This window comes from Haliotis rubra, unplaced genomic scaffold (assembly GCF_003918875.1).
Source record: "Haliotis rubra isolate DU_JTF1 unplaced genomic scaffold, ASM391887v1 Scf126, whole genome shotgun sequence".
NCBI lineage: Eukaryota > Metazoa > Mollusca > Gastropoda > Lepetellida > Haliotidae > Haliotis > Haliotis rubra.
Window position 1 is genome coordinate 1,031,340 of NW_025765181.1, and position 24,061 is coordinate 1,055,400.

Sequence of the window (24,061 nt, forward strand, 5' to 3'; positions counted from 1 at the left end):
CCAATATGATGCCTTGACATACCCTTGTAATGACTTTATAACGACCAGGAACTTAACGCTCATCGACAGGGGAAGCCTTCAAATAAGATGTGTTCAACGCTACTTCAAATGTCCCTTGAAACATGTTCGAAACCGTTTCTCTTATTTACTTTGGCGGGGTTGTGTTTTGAACGCCGGTGCAAACAGATATAACAAATGTGAGCTGAGGCTCCAACGTAAGCGGCCATGAGTTCGACATGACTCTACTTCCTACAGGAACCATGACAGATGGTAAAGGGAGATGATATGAAAATCACACTTAGGAAGAGAAGGTATGTCATTTGTAGAACAGCTGACTTGTATGCTTGAAATGCTGATCAGTTGGCCCTGGGTATCACGAACTCGGATATAGTGATGCTGTCATGGCAACAAATGGAATTGTAATAATCTTCTGGAAATGTATAAAATCACTAATCTTCTTTCTAACAACGAATGTCGGGGTCCCTTGGATTGTTGAAATAAGGTTTGTTGTTTACAGGAATGTCCTTAGGTGTGTTGTAGCTTGGTCTGTGGTTATATACAGGTTCGTTGTATGCAGGTTCGTTGTATGCAGGTTTGTTGTATGCAGGTTTGTTGTATGCAGGTTTGTTGTATGCAGGTTTGTTGTATGCAGGTTTGTTGTATGCAGGTTTGTTGTATGCAGGTTCGTTGTATGCAGGTTTGTTGTATGCAGGTTTGTTGTATGCAGGTTTGTTGTATGCAGGTTTGTTGTATGCAGGTTTGTTGTATGCAGGTTTGTTGTATGCAGGTTTGTTGTATGCAGGTTCGTTGTATGCAGGTTTGTTGTATGCAGGTTTGTTGTATGCAGGTTTGTTGTATGCAGGTTCGTTGTATGCAGGTTTGTTGTATGCAGGTTTGTTGTATGCAGGTTTGTTGTATGCAGGTTTGTTGTATGCAGGTTCGTTATATACAGGTTTGTTGTATGCAGGTTCGTTATATGCAGGTTTGTTGTATGCAGGTTTGTTGTATGCAGGTTTGTTGTATGCAGGTTCGTTGTATGCAGGTTCGTTGTATGCAGGTTTGTTGTATGCAGGTTTGTTGTATGCAGGTTTGTTGTATGCAGGTTTGTTGTATGCAGGTTCGTTGTATGCAGGTTTGTTGTATGCAGGTTTGTTGTATGCAGGTTCGTTGTATGCAGGTTTGTTGTATGCAGGTTCGTTGTATGCAGGTTCGTTGTATGCAGGTTCGTTGTATGCAGGTTGTTGTATGCAGGTTTGTTGTATGCAGGTTTGTTGTATGCAGGTTCGTTGTATGCAGGTTTGTTGTATGCAGGTTTGTTGTATGCATTTGTTGCATCGTGTATCCGAATTTGATAAATCCACATTTGATATATCCAGTATCTCGGGTTTGTTGTGTTCATGTTTGTTTTGTCAAGGTTGGTTTTATCTGAAGATGATAAGAGATGATACTCTGTTTGTTGAGGAGTGACGTGCCAAGGTATGCTGGTAGGTAGACTGGCAGGCAGGTACGCACGCACGCACGCACGCACGCACGCACGCACGCACGCACGCACGGAGTCAGTTGTATCCGGAATTGTTGGATGCATAAACATTCTGTGCGCAAAACTGTTCGACTTAACGAGGTTCAAGATGCGGGGCGCATTGTTTAGCCTGTAAGTTCATGAGTTATATACCTCGACACTCCCATGTCAAAACTAAGTACTAGTAGTTTCTTACAAGTACCTTCAAGACGATTATTTCAGGATTAACTCATTAACATAAGGCAATGTAACGTGATGACCATGATAAAATTCAGCTCAGTCTACACCGAATTTAGGATAAAAATAATATTATCGACATTATGTCATAACGGTTTAACTAACAGATGTAACACACACCTGGGTTATCAAAGTGAACTGTAATCCCTGAATGAAACACAGCAGGCGAGGGTAAAAAGAAATTACATATTTCAGTTGGTTTTATCATATGTTTGATTTGTTTATCAATACTATACACCCAAACTGAACGGTACCTATGCTAGTTCGCCAGCACTCAAAGATTACTTCCACGTAGTTCTATTCTTAAAAATACAATTTGACCTTTTCTTAAAATCATATCCATTTGTTTTCGAAAAAAACTCAAACTGTGATTGGCATCTTAGGCCATCAACAAATTTGCTATTTGTTCAGTACAAATTTACACAGTACAACATAAAAGGGGTCACATGCCTGAAAATTCATTTCTTTCCCAAGTCTTCGTTTTAACTGTTGATTCTTAGACAAAATTACCCAGTCACTGGATACTTTTCACGAACTGTCACAGGAATGTGTTTTTACGAAATGGACATAATCAAATTTGACAAACGTGCTTTCAATTAAACTCGGCAAGCCTTCCTTTGCCCCACAGTCAATAACAAATAAGGTCGTTTTTGGAGGAATCTATACAAGGATGAAATAAATAATTTCCATCTGGTTTTTTCTGTTTGTATTTGATTCGCTAAAAATATGCAAGTGTTTTCGAGAAAAATGATCCATAAATGGATTCGGCCATATATAAATGTGCACAAACCTGAAACCCAAACGGCTTCTCACTCATCAGAATAATATCATAACCCGTTACCATAATTTCCTGTGAACGGTTCTTGTTGATATTCTGGCTATCACAGCAAGCTTAGCCACATAGCATGATAAGTTGGCACCACTCGTGGTCCTGCCAGACGTCTTGTAGCAGAACTTCAAAGCCATCCATCTTCCTCGCTCCGCTCCAGAACACACGCCCGGCACCACAACACGGTAATGTTGTAATCGTAAAACCATTGCTAAGCGTAGAAGGTTTCGTTTCATGTTTCTTTGTTGACATTACAAATACAGGGGAGATAACTGCCGGTCAGCTTCATGTTACCCTGCACGTTTGTTTATTGATGTCAATAGAGAAAATACCCTTGATGCTTTATGTTTGTTTACCGTTATTCCTAAATTATTTCGTGGTGTCGAGGGAAAAACCAGAACAGTATGAATGAATTTGTGAGTATGGCTTATAAGCCGTTTTTGGTTACCGTTATATTACAAGACGGTGATACCAATATCTGGACGATTTAATAGCTGCACATCCAAATTCCAAATGAATTATATTTTCATATTGGACGCCAGAAATGACAATATTCCAGTTATTTAACAGCTTGAAAATTATCATTATAAACTTAACAATACCACGTAATCAACAACGTCGCCGAACCTGACCACCCAATACGATTAGCTTCCTCTCTCCCCCAACACAGCTTATTTACTGTATATCCCGCAATCTCCACGAATCTTATGTTAAAATCATATTAATGTAGCTCTTAGGATGTAAGTTATAACTCCAATAAACCCGTCGTCACCTCCTTCTTTCAAGTGCAAAAATATTGTTGTACCCTTTAAATAGACAGGTTATTTTGCCACAGGAAGGGTATCGGCAAGTGCGCACTAAGGGGAGATAATCGAGCTAATTTAATATTTGAGCAAGGGGGCGCGTCTCTCATCACGTTATGAAAACAGGAGAACATCTCAGCCACAATAAGATATGTTTCCCCGCTCTTTCAACCAGCTAATTTCTTCGTTTTCTTTCTCTGACACGAAGCTCGCGCACCTGCGAAGATACGTCTTTCAGTGGCAGACATTTTCAGCGTGAAATCTGTAAGGCAGTATCCGACTTAATTTGCCTACTTGCTCGTAGCTTGTATGACTGCTGCCGCTTATCTCAACAAACTTCGCAATACTTTGAAAAGTCAGAAATACAAGTTAAACATGTTTATCAGTTGACATTTGGGGCTGTGATAAGCAGCCCTGGTGCCCTGTGGATAGGGCGGGGCCTCTGTAAAGAGCCCAAACATGTTTTATATAAACGCAGTTTGCAGTCAAATCCAAGGATTAAAAAATTGGTCCGACAAGCTGTGAAGAAAATGAATCAAAGATCAGCGGCTAAAAGAATTGCATGGTACTAAAATGGGATTTCAAAGCTGAAAGATCCAATTTTTTTTTCAAAACAGTGAACCATTCTGCTTTAGTTTAGGAACCTGTGAAGTAATTGTAGAAATAATGGGACTTGAAAGAAAGGTTGTGCTAACAATAACTGAGGCCGCCCAACACTGTGATGCTTTCACAGACCCAGCATGTCAGTGTAATGCAATCATACCACACTACACCTAAGTGAGTGAGTGATTGAGTTTGGTTAACGCTAACGCTAATACAAGTGTATGTGGACATGCGGGCGTGCGTGTGTATGCATGTGCCTGTCTGTGTACGTATGCGTGTGTATGTGTTCGCTGCTGAACGTAACACTCACCGCCGTAACAATTTATCCGGATTACACAATCCAGTGATTGACAGTGTGAGCATCGATCATCTCCATTAGGGCACATAATCAACCACCCATTCCCACAAAGGGATCCCATACTACCAGCATGGTATGATTACGGTCAGGCTAAACACGGAATCCCCATTCTTTCAAGTTGACCGGTAAACCAATTGCCACACTTAAAGACCAAGGATTGTTTTCTGATATTCAAATTCTGAATCAACGGATCCTGTAATACTTAAGGGACACAACTCTGCACGGATAGTGTTCCCTTCCTCAACCTTTCAAACTGGAAATTACTGACAAATAGAAAACGTTTTTTCATGAGTTTTTAGTCCGAAATTCAGAGGCGACATGTTTCCTGTACCAGACACCCACGTGTTTTGTGGGGAGAATTCTCACCACGCTCTATTAGATGAACACTCTTCTACGTAAGCGGCATTGCATGTTTTATAAACTGAGTAATTAACTGTAATGGAATATAGAAGTCAGCACAGCACGCCTATGGTCGAAAGCTTTCCTGGAGTTGAGTTCTTATGCGTTTCTTAGTTCTCCGAGCATCACTGGTCTAAATTAGCAAGATACGGAGGAATGCGTATATGTCAGAACAAATTCAATCTTATCACACCCAAAATACTGATGTTTTGACGTACGGTTCGTATCGCTGGCCTAGGATGATGATGAAGCTTTTACACCGGTCCTGTTTCCACTTCACAGAGACGGGGCTGTCTGTGTACGGCTGATTACGTATCTTTGTATATAAAAATATTATAAGCAAAGGGGTAAAGTAAGATCCATGTGTCAAGAAATCTGTGATCAGCTTATGATGTTTATGTACAGAAGATAAGATGGAGGTCACTGTTCTGATGGGGTGTACACATACGTTACGTCATTGCGTAATCCTTGGTATACGTGTCATTACTAATTCGGTGACCCTTGGTATACGTGTCATTTCGTCTCATTCGGTGATCTTGGTATACGTGTCATTACGTCATTCGGTGATCCTTGGTATACGTGTTATTACGTCATTCGGTCATAATGTGAATACGTGTCATTACGTCATTCGGTGATCTTTGTATACTTGTCATTACGTCATTCGGTCATAATGTGAATACGTGCCATTACGTCATTCGGTGATCTTGGTATACTTGTCATTACGTCATTCGGTAATACTTGGTATACGTGTCATTACGTCATTCGGTGATCTTGGTATACGTGTCATTACGTCATTCGGTAATACTTGGTATACTTGTCATTACGTCATTCGGTCATAATGTGAATACGTGTCATTACGTCCTTCGGTGATCTTTGTATACTTGTCATTACGTCATTCGGTAATACTTGGTATACGTGTCATTACGTCATTCGGTGATCTTGGTATACGTGTCATTACGTCATTCGGTGATCTTGGTATACGTGTCATTACGTCATTCGGTGATACTTAGTATACGTGTCATTACATCATTCGGTGATCTTGGTATACGTGTCATTACGTCATTCGGTGATCCTTGGTATACGTGTCATTTCGTCTCATTCGGTGATCTTGGTATACGTGTCATTACGTCATTCGGTGATCCTTGGTACACGTGTTATTACGTCATTCGGTGATCTTGGTATACGTGTCATAACGTCCTTCGGTGATCCTTGGTACACGTGTCATTTCGTCTCATTCGGTGATCTTGGTATACGTGTCATTACGTCATTCGGTGATCCTTGGTACACGTGTTATTACGTGATTCGGTGATCTTGTGAATACGTGTCATTACGTCATTCGGTGATCCTTGGTATACTTGTCATTACATCATTCGGTGGTCCTTGGTATACGTCTCATTACGTCATTCGGTAATACTTGGTATACGTGTCATTACATCATTCGGTGGTCCTTGGTATACGTGTCATTACGTCATTCGGTGATCCTTGGTATACGTGTCATTTCGTCTCATTCGGTGATCTTGGTATACGTGTCATTACGTCATTCGGTGATCCTTGGTACACGTGTCATAACGTCATTCGGTGATCCTTGGTACACGTGTCATTTCGTCTCATTCGGTGACCCCTGGTATACGTGTCATTACGTCATTCGGTGATCCTTGGTACACGTGTCATAACGTCATTCGGTGATCCTTGGTACACGTGTCATTTCGTCTCATTCGGTGACCCCTGGTATACGTGTCATTACGTCATTCGGTGATCCTTGGTATACTTGTCATTACGTCATTCGGTAATACTTGGTATACGTGTCATTACGTCATTCGGTGATCTTGGTATACTTGTCATTACGTCATTCGGTAATACTTGGTATACGTGTCATTACGTCATTCGGTGATCTTGGTATACGTGTCATTACGTCATTCGGTAATACTTGGTATACGTGTCATTACGTCATTCGGTGATCTTGGTATACTTGTCATTACGTCATTCGGTAATACTGTGTATACGTGTCATTACATCATTCGGTGGTCCTTGGTATACGTGTCATTACATCATTCGGTGACACCTGGTATACGTGTTATTACGACCTTCGGTGATCCTTGGTACACGTGTCATTTCGTCTCATTCGGTAATACTGTGAATACGTGTCATTACGTCATTCGGTGATCCTTGGTACACGTGTCATTACGTAGTTCGGTAATACTTGGTATACGTGTCATTACGTCATTCGGTAATACTGTGCATACGTGTCATAACGTTATCGGTAATACTGTGTATACGTGTCATTCGGTAATCCTTGTATACGTGTCAGTACGTCATTCTGTAATCATTGGCATACGTGGCCTTCGTCATTATTCATTGGTATATGTCTCTTTGACTCATTTAGTCATTCGATGATAATAATCCTTGGTACTTACGTGTAATTACGTCGTTCAATGGTCCTTGGTATACGTGTCATTACGTCATTCGGTGATGTTTTGTAATCGTTTGATAATAAACTCTGGTTGGGAAATATACCGATTATAATATATTCCAACATGGCATAGCATGAACGTTATGGGGCGCTTTCATCAAGTTATAAGGTAACATAAGATTTCGCCAGTGTTCTGTTAAACTTAACAATGAAGACACGAATAAATATGAAACATGTTTGTATCTGCTGTTTAAACTGCTAAATACAACCAATCAAACAGCTCAGCATTACTTTCAAATTGCTTATTGCTTGTAGAACAGCCAATCAAACAGCTCAGCATTACTTCAAATTGATTGCTTGTATCTGCTTTAATGAGTGACGGAATCTGCTTTCATGAAGTAAAATTTGAGATGTAATATATGTATTCTTATACATCTGCATTGTTACTTACTTAAGTCTACATTCAGTGCGCCATTCACAGTCACTAATTATTTCCATACTTATATTCCTGGCGCCATGGCACCAAAGAAACAAATAATTGTGCCATGACTGTGTGTTGGAATGGCCGCAGGATACCTGCTGGCAGAACCTGTCGACACACTTACACTCCACGGCTTTGGAATCAGTTGTCAAAATGATTTGTAACCTACTATGTGTCTGAGAAGGGAACCTATAGGCAGATAGTGTGTTCACAGCACGATAAACATATAATGTGACCATTCACACATTGCTTTTAATTACTACTGGCACCTGGTACATTTATCATAACCTTTGATATTGTGACAGGTAGGACAGCTTTGTAATCTATGGTTACAGTAATGGTTTAGAAACAGGAGGATGTATAAAACCCATTTCTGGTTTCTCATGCCGTGTTATTGCTGGAATATTGCTAAACATGCTAAACCATACTCACTCACTCACTCACTCACTCACCCACTCACTCACTCACCACTCACTCACTCACTCACTCACTCACTCACTCACCCCACTCACTCACAACCACCCACCACCCACCAACCCACCGACTCACTCACTCACTTACTCACTCACTCACTTAGAAACGCTTACACTCATTCACTCACTCACTCACTTAGAAAGGAGGGAGTTTAAAGCGTCGCAGCTGTTACACATTGTCAGTCCAAACCCAGCAGATCAGATTTAAGTGAATACATAGATTATTTAATATCTTAACTTTCAAAATACTCTCAGAGAATCGCTGAATTCTAATAATAGAAATAATAATATTTTATTTATTTGAAAGACATATTATGTCTGCTTTTGTGCAGTTACCCTTTGAACAAAATAATAAAATGTGTCTAAAGTTCATTGAGTTTAAAAAAATAATTACATTTTCGTGTCTTTATTTCATAAACATTGAAAATATTTATAGTCTCGATAAATAAGAGCGACCAAAACCATTTCCATAATGAAAAGGAATCTCTGTTGAACGTAGACTATATTGTACGATTATATCATTACCGTGTGTTCATGAACCCCTTTCAAATAATGTTCGCGGAAAGAGCTTCCTGTCCCACCTGTAGAAGCCGTCACAAACACATGCAACGGCAAGGTAATCATTCACCTGAAGACGACACAGAACATATGGTACATGTCAAAATAGGCAAATGTATCGGACACAATTTTGTCACTGTTGCGACAAATGTTAAAATATCCTCCAATGTCTACCATAAACAGGGGCGGTGGGGCAACCTAGTGGTTAAACCGTTCGCTCGTCACGCCGATGACCAGGATTCGATTCCCCAAATGGGTACAATGTGTGAAGCCCATATCTGGTGTTCCCCACCCCCACCCCGCCGTGATATTGCTGGAACATTGCTAACATCGGCGTAAAACAATACTCATTCACTCTACCGTAAACATGTCCGAAAGCTTCACCCAAACCTTGCATGTTGTAACCTCAAACAACCAGCTTTTGAACAGATTGTTGTAGGCCTGCATCACTCACATGTAGGTTTCTCTAGTGATAAAGTAGCTCTGTTAATAGAAAACGTTTGAGCAAAGGTTCTACGACCCAAAAAAATAGATCACGTCTGCCTATTGTAATTTATACAGAATCTTATAAATAACATATTCCACTCCGCGTTCAGTAATACATACACAATGTGTTTTAGGGTTATTTTCCAAAACGAAAACCAACGTAAATATTTTTAAAAGACTGTAACAATACTTCCACTTAGTGTTCAATAGTGACTGAATGATAATGCTGTAAACCCTTGCCCTTGCGATCGTTCAAAAATTAAACGGCTATTGAAACGCATAGCATGCCAAGGCCTGCCGTCTGCTACAACGTCATGAGGCCATTGGGATGGTCCGTGGGGGAATGTCTCAACGACAAGTGGCTGCACATTTCCACTGCCACCGGAACACCATTTCTGCACTGGTGAGACGCCGCCAGAACACAAATGACGTCATCGATCGGCCACGTTCTGGACGTCCACGTGTAACAACGCCAAGACAAGACATATGGATAAGGGTGACCCATCTTCGCCACAGGTTTCAGACTGCAGTGATGACTGCTCGAACCATCCCAGGACTTCGCCGTATCCACCCCAACACAGTTCGACAACGTTTACGTCATCACGGGATCAGACCACGACGTCCCACCATACGGCCTATCCTGATACAACGTCATCGACAAGCTCGCCGAATGTGGTGCCGAAATCATGTCCGCAGACCTTCTTGTTTTGGTGGAGAAATGTTCTTTTACAGATATATGTGCTGTGATGCTCCTTACTGAATGGGGAACCCGTCACAGAGATGTGGTTCTCCCTCCATGCACACACAGAGAAAGAGGCACAATCCATATGACACAAACATCCCCTATACATACAACAATAAACATGTATTTGTTGTCGATAACCTGTATAATGACACTCTGATTAAATATCGATTAACATTGTTTTCCAAACACTCAACAAACATGTGTAAAAACAGTGTTTAATGTAACAAAAATATCATTACTTGTTAATGGGTTTGTTTTTACGACCCGAAACACCCTTTAAAAATAACGAGACATTGAGTACCGATGATCTTTTTCGTTTAAATCGGTGAATTTGAAATTTTCTATTTGTAGTTCTGTTATTTTTAGCACCCGACTACGCACTGTGGAACTCTTAAAAGAATTATAACGATAACGTTGAAGAGGAGAAAAATGTTCATTTTTTGGGAAGGACGTTGTATACTTACTTGTGAACAATTGAGGTGAACGCTAGGACCAGCGTAGTCGTGTAGTCGTGGTCGATGACGTTGACAGAAACGCTCACATTGTAATGATGACAGAAAAATGAAGATCCTGGAACCACCAAAACGTCAAATTCTCATCAATCAAGAGTTTATTTCCCCATTCGAAATGCTTTACTAATCCCCATGTTTTTCTAGTTATTTTCTGTTTGCCATGCGTATTTTTTGTACAGTATGATAGTTGGGGAGCTTGTTTCTGTGAGGTAGAAGTTTGATATTTGATGCCGAGGTGGAGAATATGAACGGATTGAATTTGATGAGATGTCACTCACCTGTGATGTAATTTCGTGTAAAGGATGAAGTTAATGAGAAAACACTCCACGACGGACATGTTCAGATGCTTTGATGTTTGCAACCTACTTTTGTTTATCTAAATTTAGTCGCTAAGAAACTCTGTTAGCATATAGACGAATCCTATGTTCCGATTTCGAAAGCACACGTTAAGCGAAAATAACGCCAGTATGATTGTAACCAGACGCGAACATTTCGCGTCACGCTCGCAGACGTCGGACGTTTGTATGTTCACTAATGTTGTTTAAAACATCACGTACTTATTATAATTAGATCTTACAACAAAAATACTGAATGTTCAAATTCCAGTTGTCAATAAATACTACAGTTGTAAAACGCCTTCTCGGTCGCTACCAGAGGGCGAACAGTCCGCAATCAAGGGAGGGGTTTTCAGGGACGGCTTATCAGTGGCTCATGGATCACTCCTGAACGTATTCATGCATATATTAGAGGCATCGAAGTCATCAGTAGACAGGCTGTTGGTTTCATAGTCGAAAAAAGGGTGACAAGATTTGGACGACGAAATAGGAGTCGCTGCAGCAAATAACTCTATTTACCGTTAAATGCTGAAAACAAATGGCCCAACAGCCAATGTGTAGTTTTGTTGGGAGAGCGAGTAAGTGAGTGAGTTAACATTTATCGTCACATCGTCAATATTTCAGCCATATCGTGACGGGAACAATTTATTGTTATATTATAGATCAATACAATTAGAAATTGAAAGTCTGTAAACCTACTAGTATATCAGAGATATTAAAGTAAAAACTAGCATGATATCATAAAATGCTATTATTAACTCATTTGGCACTTCGTAGTAGTAATTCTTTATCTCGAATAACATTGAATCACGTAATGATGTAAGGAAATTACCGATGTTTTGCGAATGCAAATCGATGGAAGGGAGATAACTCAAATGTATTTTTCTTGTCGTCTGGTACTCCATACTGTGATCCGATACCCGTGCTTCAAACAGTTCAAAATTACCATTGAGGTGTTCGGTAAGATAAATACGTTGTTCACTGGTCCCTCGGGGCCCAAACATCGAGGGTACATCAGGATTCAGCTCATGTCCCCCTCGAGACCAGCCAACTTATAATTTCCATGTATGCCTGGCTTAATATTTCTATCTCCACGTACACAGCAAATTAGCAGACAACCTGGTGGGTTAACGACTTCAGTCACACCTGCCAGGACAATCAGTTAACCCAAGGTCCCCCCTTCAGTTCTACACCAGAAACTGTAACATGACGAATTTGACGAGTCTTCCATCAACACTCATGTTGTTTTGAAGGTTAATGACCAGCGCAGAGAAACCCACAAAAAACATTCAGTGAGTGAGTGAGTGGTGCCGGTGTTCGACAACCTTACTCCAAAGCTGATTGTTTATAAGATTACAACATTCAAGACCTTAATAAAGCCTTCAAACAGGTTTATGGTAGACATGTTGAGACCATTTCCGAATATTACGCATCAGAATGAGGCCTGATTCAGTTTCCTATTTTGATTTGTACCATATATTCAAAGGTATTTTTCAGGTGACTAATTGACTTGCCTTTGCATGTGTGTCTTACGTGTTCCAGAGGTGGGGCAGGATAGGCTGGTATCATCACCATTCGATCGTAATTCATATATATGACTTATGTTTATGACAAAGTCCTATAACGGAATCTGTATTTTCAAGATATTTTTCATAGTTGTGTTAAATTGTTTGAAGCTTTTATTTATTTAATGAAATATCACAAGCGTTGGTGCGGAGATGATAAGCCCCGAAATGTATATATAATCAATGTGAATCGTTGACAGGTTTCTGGCATGCCAAGTGGCGTAACTCTGCACAGGGAATTGCAACTTAGGCGACTGGACACTAGTCTCCCTTGCATCCAATGGAGTAATCATGTCGTTTCATTCATTCTCTGTATTTACGTTTGAATATATGTGTAGTAGCTAAATGCATACTATCAGGGACCTTTATCTGTGATAACGTTTCATACGAACTGGGTATAGGAAACATTTGCATGAAGTGTACTTCTTCAAAGGGAAGTAACTGCTGAGAGAATAACCAGTCACGTGTTTATGTCGGCATTACCGCAGCAGTTTTCCGCCATGTGTTGAGGGAATGGACTTTTTATTCATTTTTCGGCGAATCAAACAGACTCGTAATTAATTGCGTGCGTCTTGACCAGGTTAAACTGACTTGATGATGAGTAGAGTGACTTATAATTACACTTCTATCAGATTGCACGTGAGCGAGGCTTCCCTGTATAGCGTCAGTGAGGTCAAGGTCAAAAGTGATGACTCGTGCATGATTGTAGCAGGAATCTGTTGATCAGCACTAAATGCAGACGATGGATTTATATTCAAAAGTATATCACAGGTTTAAATCGGGTTAGTTGGTCTATTTCATGTGGTATATGATGACAGTTCACTTTTTTGCGTGGCAGAAAATGCTCATCGAGTGTGTGTACTAGTGTTGGGAATTGGTTAAAATCTCATAACTGATGATTGGTTCATAACTACCGATCAATCATCGAAAATAATTGGTTAGCGTCAATTATGAAATTTGTTAATGCACAAATCTTAAGGAAAAAAACATGAAGTTATTTTGGGTTTTTTGGCAAAATTTCACATCTTTAAAGGATGACTAGTATGTTAGGAACATAAATTTCGTGGTGTCTTTAAGATAAATTCAATCATGACTTGGAACGAGCTTGTAGTGCTTATGAAATGTAACAGACAAAACCAACCTTGTGAAAATATTGTTGATGAAAACAAGTGTTCCAGAATTGTTTGTGTTCGATTATGAGAAAACATGATCGATTGCTTGGTCGTTTAGTCACTGCGACCAATCTTCGATTATTTCAATTAATCGGATCACCACTAGTGTGTACAACAAAACCCCAGTTTTCCGGACCGTTCTGATTTCAGTGACACTGTCGGATTTTCAAGTGTCCGCATTAACAAATGTGGCTAAAATTCATTCATGTCGAGGACAGCATCTGCCCAAAGGGCCACTTTCAGGGTTCCGAATGATCAGGTTTTGTTATATTCAAAGTCTTTCTTTGACTGTTGAATGCTCGTTTGAGTCTTTTGATCATTTAGGGGGCGTTGCTCTAATTTGACAAAAAGGTATAATTCGAAATAGGATTAAGGTGAAATTGCTACTATCAACAATCTGGTTTCTGAAATGTGAATGCGCCAAGTAATAATTCATTTTAATGTTAGTTGATGCTTTGGGGTTTGATACAATACGTGAACACCTAATTCCAACGAACCTTTTTACCAATATTATATCACTTATTATATACTGTGTGGTTTATAACGAATTAACGCAATGGCTGTGGTCGAATCCCTACCGGCGTTATGTTGAGTCGTTATATCGAATTGGAGTGAGTGAGTGAGTTTAGTTTTACGCCGCACACCGCAATATTCCAGCTATATGGCGGCGGTCTGTAAATAATCGAGACTGGACCATATCGAATTGGAGGCAAGGAGACATGTATAGAATGTTGTCATGGATATGGAGTATATGCATTTATTTGTTGTAAGGGGTGGGGTGTTGGAGGGTGGGGTGGGGGGTTGAATAAATTTTGGTCGGCAATTTTGATTTTATGACGTCACATAGGTGTGACCTTTGTGTGACCTAATCGACTGTTGACCCCTTAAGCCCCACCCTCCTTTGGGAGTCCCCTTCCGGCCCAGGTGTGTGTGACCTTCAGGTTGACCTCATTTCACAGGGGGGCAATGTAACGAGCTGACCTTGGGATAAACAACTTTCCCAGCGGTATTTTTAGACTCGTGTGTGGGCAATATATAACTCCCGAACAATCCCCATGTCATTCAGTCGCCAGAGAGAACGTACGCATGCTCTTGACTCTACTGATTCTGGTAGCCGTTTACCTCGAAGATAGAAAATGGAAGCCGTTCACCATGATATTCTGAGGAAGAATCACTCAGGCCCAGTGCAAGCTATACAGCGTGTAGAAGAGGTGGTCGACAAACTCATGCAGTTTAAAGTTCTCACTTGCCTCTGAAAGCCGAGATTATCGAGAAACCACAAACCTCCTTTGATCGTGTTAGAGAACTACTCACCATCTTACGTAGACGGGGACCAGAAGCCTACACCCTCTTCTGTAAAGCTTTGGAGGAATGCGGAGAGATACAGGCCATGACATTGTTGGGACTAGAGACAGACAAGACAGAGCTACAGGATTCCCGTTGTCATATAGACTTAGGCAATGACGTATTTGTGACGGCCAAGATGTGGAATGGAGAACTAGGAATTCATGTAAGAAAGCATGATGTGTATGCCAGTGGGAGAAGTTATCCTACCAAACGCGGTATTGTCCCGAGTTTGAAACACTGGCTGGAACTTCGTGGAGTCCATTTCAAGCTTCAGGAGGCCATCAATCAAGGAAGGACCCATGATTATGCTCATGTGGGTGGGATCCAAATGGTGGTGTGGATCTACGACGGTGGGAGAAAAATGAACAACTGGGAAGAGTGATACCTACCAACAAATGTATTCTGTAGTCCATAGATCAGTGGGAAAAGCTGGTAGATTGTGTAAGAGTCATGTTTGACTTTGTGCCAGAACTGAAAGAGATGGTTCCTTGTATGCTTCAGGTATAAGACAAATGTATTCAAGTATACGTGAGCTGAATAAAGACTTTTGGGTGAGAAACGACAGCTGTGTATGAAAAGAGGTTTACACGAAGACATGATACAAGCCAAACTGAAAAAAAATAATCTGGAGCACGTTTAAAGAGCCGTATGCACGATTTATTACTTATCTGTAACGAATGTAGTCGGGTCCAAAGTCACAAGGAATCCTGAAATGTGTAGGAGACACAAATAATATGTATCATGACGTGTTTTCCAAACTGTACAAATATAAATCTTGGGTAGAAGACTTAATTGTAAATTAGACTTTTGGGAGTGTTCCTATCCTAAAGCCTACTCATTTGAAACGGAGCTAATAAACAATGAAATCTGTATATCTTTCTTGTTTGTGTATCTATTAGCTGACTCACATGAGACAACTGTTCATTGTACAAATCTTTGTTTTATAATTGATAAATAATCCTCCCTATGTCACTGAATACTTTTAACCTACAAAACAATTCTTAACACCAGGAGGTCCCAACCTCTTCATACCCCACACAATACAGTCACAAGAAGCTTACACCAGTATTTCATTGTACTGTCTGTGGAATAAGAGCGGCTAACGGCATGTGAGTAACCTTTGTGTCACATGATGTCAAATAAGTGTCATATATAGTATTCATGGACATAAGATGTTTTTGATGTTTGCAGTTTGAGAGTAAAGTTCAACTTTAAAATTTTGAATAACAGTATTGGAAAGTTTTACAGGAGAACACATGTAGGTTTTTTCTTATTCAGTAAAATATATGACAAATGCTAAATCATTTCGTCACTGTACAACCACTTGACACCCTACTTGAGATATTCAGTGACCATCAGTCCTCAACTGCTTACTATTCCTGTCATTAATTCGGGTCAGACACTTCTCTCCCTAGATAACGGAAGCTGACCACTTGTCAGCATACATCCAACATCGCATTGAAAATTATCGACAGCCATTCCATGTACCCATGATTACAGTATGACCTTTAAATTACAATAAACAATTTCTGGTAAACTTTGCGAGCACAGGAAGCCACACACAGGAAGCTGAACACATCAACCCCTCAGGTGCGCACCAACTGTAACCTACTTGAACATATCTGTACACGCATAAGCATAAATCATGGTGATACAAATGACAGCATTAAATACTTAAACTGGTGGTCAGTTTTTTATGACTGGATGGAGGTGCTTTTAACAAACATAACACCTTACACTATTTCATCCAATCACAGCTGTCACATGTCTTTTCAGGTACGGCCCGACTCAGCGAGCAAGCGATTCTGCTCTTAGTAGTAATAGTGCATAGACAACGCCCAATTCACGCATATCATATACGGGCCCTCATGGCGCATGAATTTAATTTGCTAACAGCTACAATCGTTTATTGTTCACAGATATGTAAACATTCGGTGTTGTACCAAATCACCAATGACAGCGTATTTTAAACTGGCTAGTGATACCTTTGATTTAACAAAATGTGCTCTGATATTTTCACAGCTTTTGACCTAATAAATAGCAAGGGTTCAATAGTCGATTAGGTCACACAAAGGTCACACCTATGTGACGTCATAAAATCAAAATGGCCGACAAAATTTATTCAACCCCCCTTACAACATTTATTCTGGGTATATGACACACACACAAATACATACACATACACTGTCATGTGCATGCTATGTAAGTGCAATAATCTGTACCGAGATGTTAGTACCTCTCTCTCTCTCTCTCTCTCTCTCTCTCTCTCTCTCTCTCTCTCTCTCTCTCTCTCTCTCTCTCACACACATACACACTCACTCACTCACAAAACAGACTCTTGACTATACACACATGCTATAGGGTGCAAATTGCACCAGGAAAACCCTCCTTAGTTATTTCTACACATGAATCAACCAGATCAATCTGTTGTCGCTTTGTCACAAGAGACAGTTATTCAAGCTGCTGTCACAGCGCCTTTCCATTCATATCTTATTAAAGAGCTTCAAATGTCTCACGGTAAAAGCTTTCTGACACATTAACCACACAAATAACACACACGTACCTCGAGAGAGGCATGGAGGTTAGGAACATTGATTTAATACCATATCTGCTACTCTGGAATTTCTGGAATTAAATGTTTAGTGTATGATATTACGGACTAAATGTTCTCATTAAAAACCGTTACCACCGCCAATCTGTAGCAGGAACCATTATAAACAACTATGATGAACGTAGACACTGTATGACATGTAGACGACTCTCGTCGACGCCATTATCGTGCTCTATTATTGAAATGTGTTCAAGCGAGTTCAACAAAATATTCGCTCCTTTACTGTGAACGTACCGCGTCCAACACGTGATATGAGCGCGTCATTCAGTTTTCGACAGCAATTGCTCTTCTTGTAAGTGATGTTTGAAACCAAGTCTGTTGAATTTGTAGTGCCATCTCTTCTGTTTGTTGTTTAACGCCTCACTCACCAATAGTCCAGCTATGACTAGACAATCCAGTGATCAACATCAAGAGCATCGATCTACGCGAGCCTGACCACCCGATCGCGTTACTCGCCTCTAACGTCAAGCAGGTGTTGGTGAAGACCAATTCTAACCCTGTGGCTGGGGCAACAATCACTTTCTTCCACGATACCGGTTGGTCAGCACATGCCTATATGCTATATCATAACCGATATTCACCGATCCATTCAACAAATTCTCACCACTGTTTTGCCCTTTGCAAATTGAGATTTGTTTTTCAGAAAATGGAGACAAGTTATTATACATGCCAATAATTATGATTGCATAAGCTGATGCAATTATTAAATCTAAGGAAAGGATTTTGCTATTTGATGGTTATTGAACGATATCAAACCATCGATATACCTGATGCTAAGTTAAACATCTTGGTCAGATTACTTTGTTTTGGTTTTGCCAACTGTAGCGGAAATTCTGATTCATATGCATAAAGAAACCGATCCACAAGAAGGGGAGTACAACTGGTACCCCTAGGTATGCCTACTTCTTGTCGAAATGAAACTCTGTTGAATTTGTAGTACTTCCTGTTATCACTTTCTAAAACTGGGACAACAATCACTGTTTTCACCTGTGAGTTGTAGAAGCTACTTGTAGGACATGCTTACCGGGAGTCTTAACCAATAGTCACTGACCCACTGAAATAATTCCCACCACTGTTTTGCCCTTTGCACAAACTAAGATCTGGTTGTTGTTTTCAGAAACTGAAGACTACTTATACTAATGAGCTGGTAGTTCTTACTCATTTCTTTTACAAATATATATAACTGTGATTATCTTAGTTGATCTAATATAGTTTCCAAAGTCATTACAAGAACTATACAGATGTTAAAAGCAAACTGAAATGGTGTTTAACAATGATGTTCTCAGCTTTTTTATATGAAATGTTTTCTCTGTCATATGAAGAGTAAGCCTTCACCCAAGACCTCCAGAAGGACACCAAGTTCACCTGAAAGCTGCTGGGAGTCACGGAGTTTATCGACCATAAAGTTGATAGACCTGTCACAATTGTGTGAAAAACGAGAATGTTACTCCATCACTTAGTGATGTTTATGCAAGATACCGGACTAACCACATCCCATGTCGTCACAGAAGTTGGCAAAAATGATTAAACTGCTGTTTTTGTCACATCTCTCCTTAGACCGAATATGATTTCAATGCTACTGTAACATTTCATAGAATTATAAGGAATCTACCATTATCTCCCATCACGTGGTGTTGTGTTTATTGCAGCGTTTAGGTGCTGAGCACCAGTCTGCCTCAGTAGGGCTGAAGAATTATCCGATGGTTGATGAAGATGCAACGGTGATAGAAAGGTCACCAGGTCTGAAGCAAGGGCATATCCTGGGACGCCCGTCTTTTAATTAGATATGTCACTGTGATCATACTCGTATGTTACGTGGTCTGTCTGGGACAACTACAGCTGTAATAACGTACACAGATAGAAATTCAAAATACCTTGTTGCCATTTGGCTATTTCTGGCTCCAGGATTTTAAAAAGCCGATGTCATAATGTTGCAAGTGAATGTTTCCAACTGAATAAGGTCCAGGAGTATTTCACCCATCCTTGTGATCCTTTGGTTCGTCGCATATTCCTATTGATGGTATGTATGGTATTGTTAGTCTGGTGTTCTGAGAATCTACCTCTTTATCTTAATCGATGTGGGTAGTAATTATTATTTCCTCAACCCAATGTGACTATATATATTGATAACGTGTAACATTTAGCCTTCCAGCGAATCACAGGCACCTTGGTTTGTGAGCATACCAGGGAGCTCAGTATAGAAAACAATATCTAGCGCACAATGATCAACTGACCGGAGTACCATAGCGCTTTAAGCACGTTTTAGAGTCTGTAATTGGCGTATTGTAAATGAATATGCACCCTATCACAACCTCGTGTCTTGATTATGTTTTAGCACGACTTTGGTACCAAATAATACCCACAGAACGAACCTCAAACAAGGTGGAATTCGTCATGAACTTGTTTTTGGATGAAGTGAATATTCAAAAACGAGAAGACATCAGCTGGATCTGTTGCCAAAGTAAGATGTTCATTGGGGAATTGCTTCGCTCACTAAAGACAGTCTTTAGAGCTTGATGACGAATAGGCCTTAATAACGTGATCACAAACACAAATGATACAAAGTAGCTTCAGTTTTTAAGGAAAGACACATCCGAATCGTTTCTGACAGCATAAAAACGTTATTTCGTAGAATTTCTTGGAGAAGCACTCTGAAAAACACTGAAAGATCACAGGTTTGGACAAGAGCGCCGATTTGTTTTTATCAGTACAAAGAAAACATCTTCAGTGTTTGCTATATTCGCAACAGTGAAAGAAAAACGGAACAGATCCATTCGTGATGATGCCGTAAGAAGGTTTATGAAGCTTCAGCGCTAGCACAGGACAGTCACTCTTCTGTCAAGATCGGAACAGTGGAAGTATCAATTCGTGTATGGAATCTAACGAAAACAGGTGAGATTGATAGTAGGTGATCAGAGTTACGTACATCTGACATTAATTTCAAGTTTTAACCTTTGTCCTATGCCCGTTTGCTACGTTTCCATGACACATGAGTGTAGCACCATGACAAATTGTCTGGAGTTGTCTTAGATTCTAACACATTTTACCTTATGCATCTACATCTTCATTAAAAAATGTATACGGGATACCTTTGCACTGCTTGAATTCTTTTACGAATTGTCCAACTTCTCTTCATAAAAATGATACCTAAGAAACAAAATATGTCGTCATCTTGCCACGTACATGTGTGTTGTACTTGGGGATATTCATTGTATCAGTTGCGGTCTGAAAATCCACGACAGGTATGCTATTCCTTGTCATGCATACGAAAACGTTCTTCATACCAGAATCTGTGTAAATTATTATTCTCCACATCGGTATAAAGGGTAATTGACGATATATGTGACTTATGAGACTAGTTGTCAAGTAAATACCAGTACACTGCTGTCGACTCACCATCATGCATGGGAGATGCTTGACTGACCACCCTGTGCTCGATATACACATATGGTCTTTCCCTGAGCTACATGAATTGCTGACCAATCGACCGTGTTCGACATCAAAGATGTATCGTCTTTCACCTTGCAATCTTACTCTAAGTAATTTAAGACGACATTATATTTACTGTGTATCAATCTGAGACAAAAAATAATAACACTATTGGTGTTAGGGACAATTCTACACTGTCTAAACGCACTTAAGAAAACTCGGCAGGTTTTGCAATGTGTTAATGATTGGCTTGTTCATATGTATGTTGTGACCTCAAGGATGAGTGAATCCGTTCACGTTGCTGTCAAAATATGACAACACATCGGTAACTTCTTACGTCGTCCGGACACTCATTTCAGTTTCCTGAAATCCATAGACATGTATGTTCAGGGACTAGAAAATACCCTGTGTGATAACTTATAAGGATTTTCAAAATTTGTTGTGAGGCTTCATGGTATAATCAAGGCACAAGAAACATTAAAATCCACCTTGAATTATCAAACAGTTTCCTTGCGTGTCAGATTACATACATTTATAACAGATATAGAAACTTTATCAGTGGTGATGTTGGAACCTTATGTCTTCATCTCGAGAAGGATTACGTAGTTTCAGCACAGGACAGCCTCTCCTCTGTCAACATCTGCTGGACCCCGTGGTAGTAGCCATCTCGAAAGAAACCTAAACAGACAGGTACGATCGATAGCTGGCGATCGGAGTTGCATACATATTACATTTCCTTCACTTTTAACCCACGTCTACTACTTACTCACTATTCAACAATTTCCATGAGGCATTTCTGGGTGCTGAACATTATCTCATAAAAATATGAAATGTAAACTTCATTCAAAGTGATGTGAGAACACGTTAAATAAATGCAAAATTATGACATTAACACCAAAGTTTGTTTATGCGTTTGAATAAGTATAAACAATAAAATACAGTATTATGTTTTAATTGATTAATTAAGCGAGATATGTTTGATTGATTTTGTCTAGTACAAACGATGCCTTACTCAAAATACCTATCTGAAAACATATCTTTGTATAGGCTGTTGTCTAACATATCCGTAACACTATAGACAGATATTATTCCATATATATGCCCCTGTACATGTTATCTTTAGTTACACAACCATTCAAGAAAGCCATTCCTCACTTATCACCAAAACATTGCACAGTCCGATCTTTTAAGTATCTTATCGTGAAACTGTTTTGCGCATAAATATTACTTTTTCTCCACAGCAATATCAAAGGTATTTGAAATGTTTCATATATGTGTCCAGTAAGTCCTCTGAATATTCCAATGTGGCGGCGTCAAACGGATCGGGAATACAAAATATTACAATACATTTGTCGACCCTTCGTTATTAAACTCAGTACAGCTCCTCTATATTCAATCAGGAACACTCTTATGTGTATTATTTCAGTCATCAAGGTCTGAAATAAAAACATTGGAAATAATATATCTACTGTGTTCGGTAATGACTTATTAACAAGCTCGTGTATATGTGCTGTGTTGTCTCAAATGAATTGAAGAACTCGTCACTGAGCTATAGTTCTCCCTTCATGCATAACCAGAGAATGAGGCAAAATTAATCAGATACATACATGCAATATACATATAACAATAAACGTATATTTGTTGTCGATAACCTATATAATAGCACTCTTATTAAACATCGATTAACCTTTTTTCCAAACACAAAAAAGTGTACAGTGGTTAATGTAACAGAAATATCATCAGTTGTTAATGGAAACACCCCTTGATAATAACGAGACATTGAGTACCTGTGATCTTTTTTCGTTGAAATCGTTGACTTGCATTGGTGGATCTATTATTTTCTATTTGTAGATCTATTATTTTTAGCACCTGTGTGGCTGTTAAAGAGTTTTAACGATAACGCTGAGGAGGAGAAAAAGGTTGAGTTTTTTTGTGCAAGACGTTGTATACATACTTATCAACGGTAGGGCGGCGTAGGTGTAGTCGTGGTCGACGACGTTGACAGAAACGTTCGCCTTGTGATGATGAAAGAAAAATGAAGATTCTGGAACAGCCCAAGCGTCCAATTCTCATCAATCAAGCGTTTATTTCCTCTTTCGAAATGCTCAGCTAATCCCCATGTTTTTCTAGTCTTTTTCTTTTTCCCATATGTGTTTTCCGTACAGTGTGAAAGTGGGAGAGCTTGTTTCTGTGAGGTAGAAGGTTGATATTTGATGCCGAGGTGGAGTATATGAACGGATTGAATTTGATGAGATGTCACTCACCTGTGATGTAATTTCATGTAAAGGATGAAGTTGATGAGAAAACACCCCACGACGGACATGTTCAGACGCTTTGATGTTTGCAGCCTACTTTTCTTTATCTAAGTAAAGTCACTAAGAAACTCTGTTAGAGTATAGACAGATCCGATGTCATTATTTCGAAGGTACACTTTAAACGAAAATAACGCCAGTTTGATGCGTCACGCACACAGACGTTTGACGTGTGTTTGTGCACTTATGTTTAAAACATTACGTGCCTAATATATTTAGATGTTACAGCAGAAAAATACCGAATGTTCCAATTACAATGGTCAATAGACTACAGTTGTAAAACGCCTTCTCGGTCCCTACCAGAGAGCGAGCAGTTCGCGTCTCGTCCAGGACCAATCCCTTGAAGATCCGGGTGGTCTGGCTTGCTGACGTGGTTGACACATGTCATCGTTTCCAAATTGCGTAGATCGATGCTCATGCTGTTGATCACTGGATTATCAACAGACCGCCACCATATAATTAGAATATTGCTCAGTGCGCGACCAAGGAGAGTTTTTCAGTGGATCTGACGGACCCATTCACGCATTTTAGAGGTATGGATGCAAGGCTTTTCTAGAAAACCAGTGGGTTCAATCGCGGCAAAAGGGAATCATTGATTCGGGACAATTACATACGAGTCGCTGCGGCGAATGGCTTTAAATTTGCCGGTTGAAGACCAGATATTCGGCACCCAATGTGTCGTTTTGTTTTTGAATTGGTATAAACAATTAAAAATGTAATGAATCACAACGATGCCTGAATGACTTTTGCGCAAACTACACAAGGCAGCACTTGAAAGCTTTACTGGGGCCCTGAATGTGGTATCCTAAATCAAACAACTTTTGAGGTAGATTATTGAAGACTTGCGTCACTCACTCATTCGTTTGATACTTTGTGG

At 39.8% G+C, this 24,061-nt stretch overlaps 1 long non-coding RNA gene across 1 annotated transcript in view; it reads left to right on the forward strand.

Moving 5' to 3' along the window:
* The first annotated feature begins 219 nt into the window (after positions 1-219).
* Positions 220-24,061, forward strand: part of LOC124266504 — a 29,955-nt gene continuing 6,113 nt past the window's right edge. The window contains exon 1 of the long non-coding RNA XR_006895781.1: positions 220-311. This is a non-coding gene — a long non-coding RNA (uncharacterized LOC124266504). The remainder of the gene's footprint in view (positions 312-24,061) is intronic.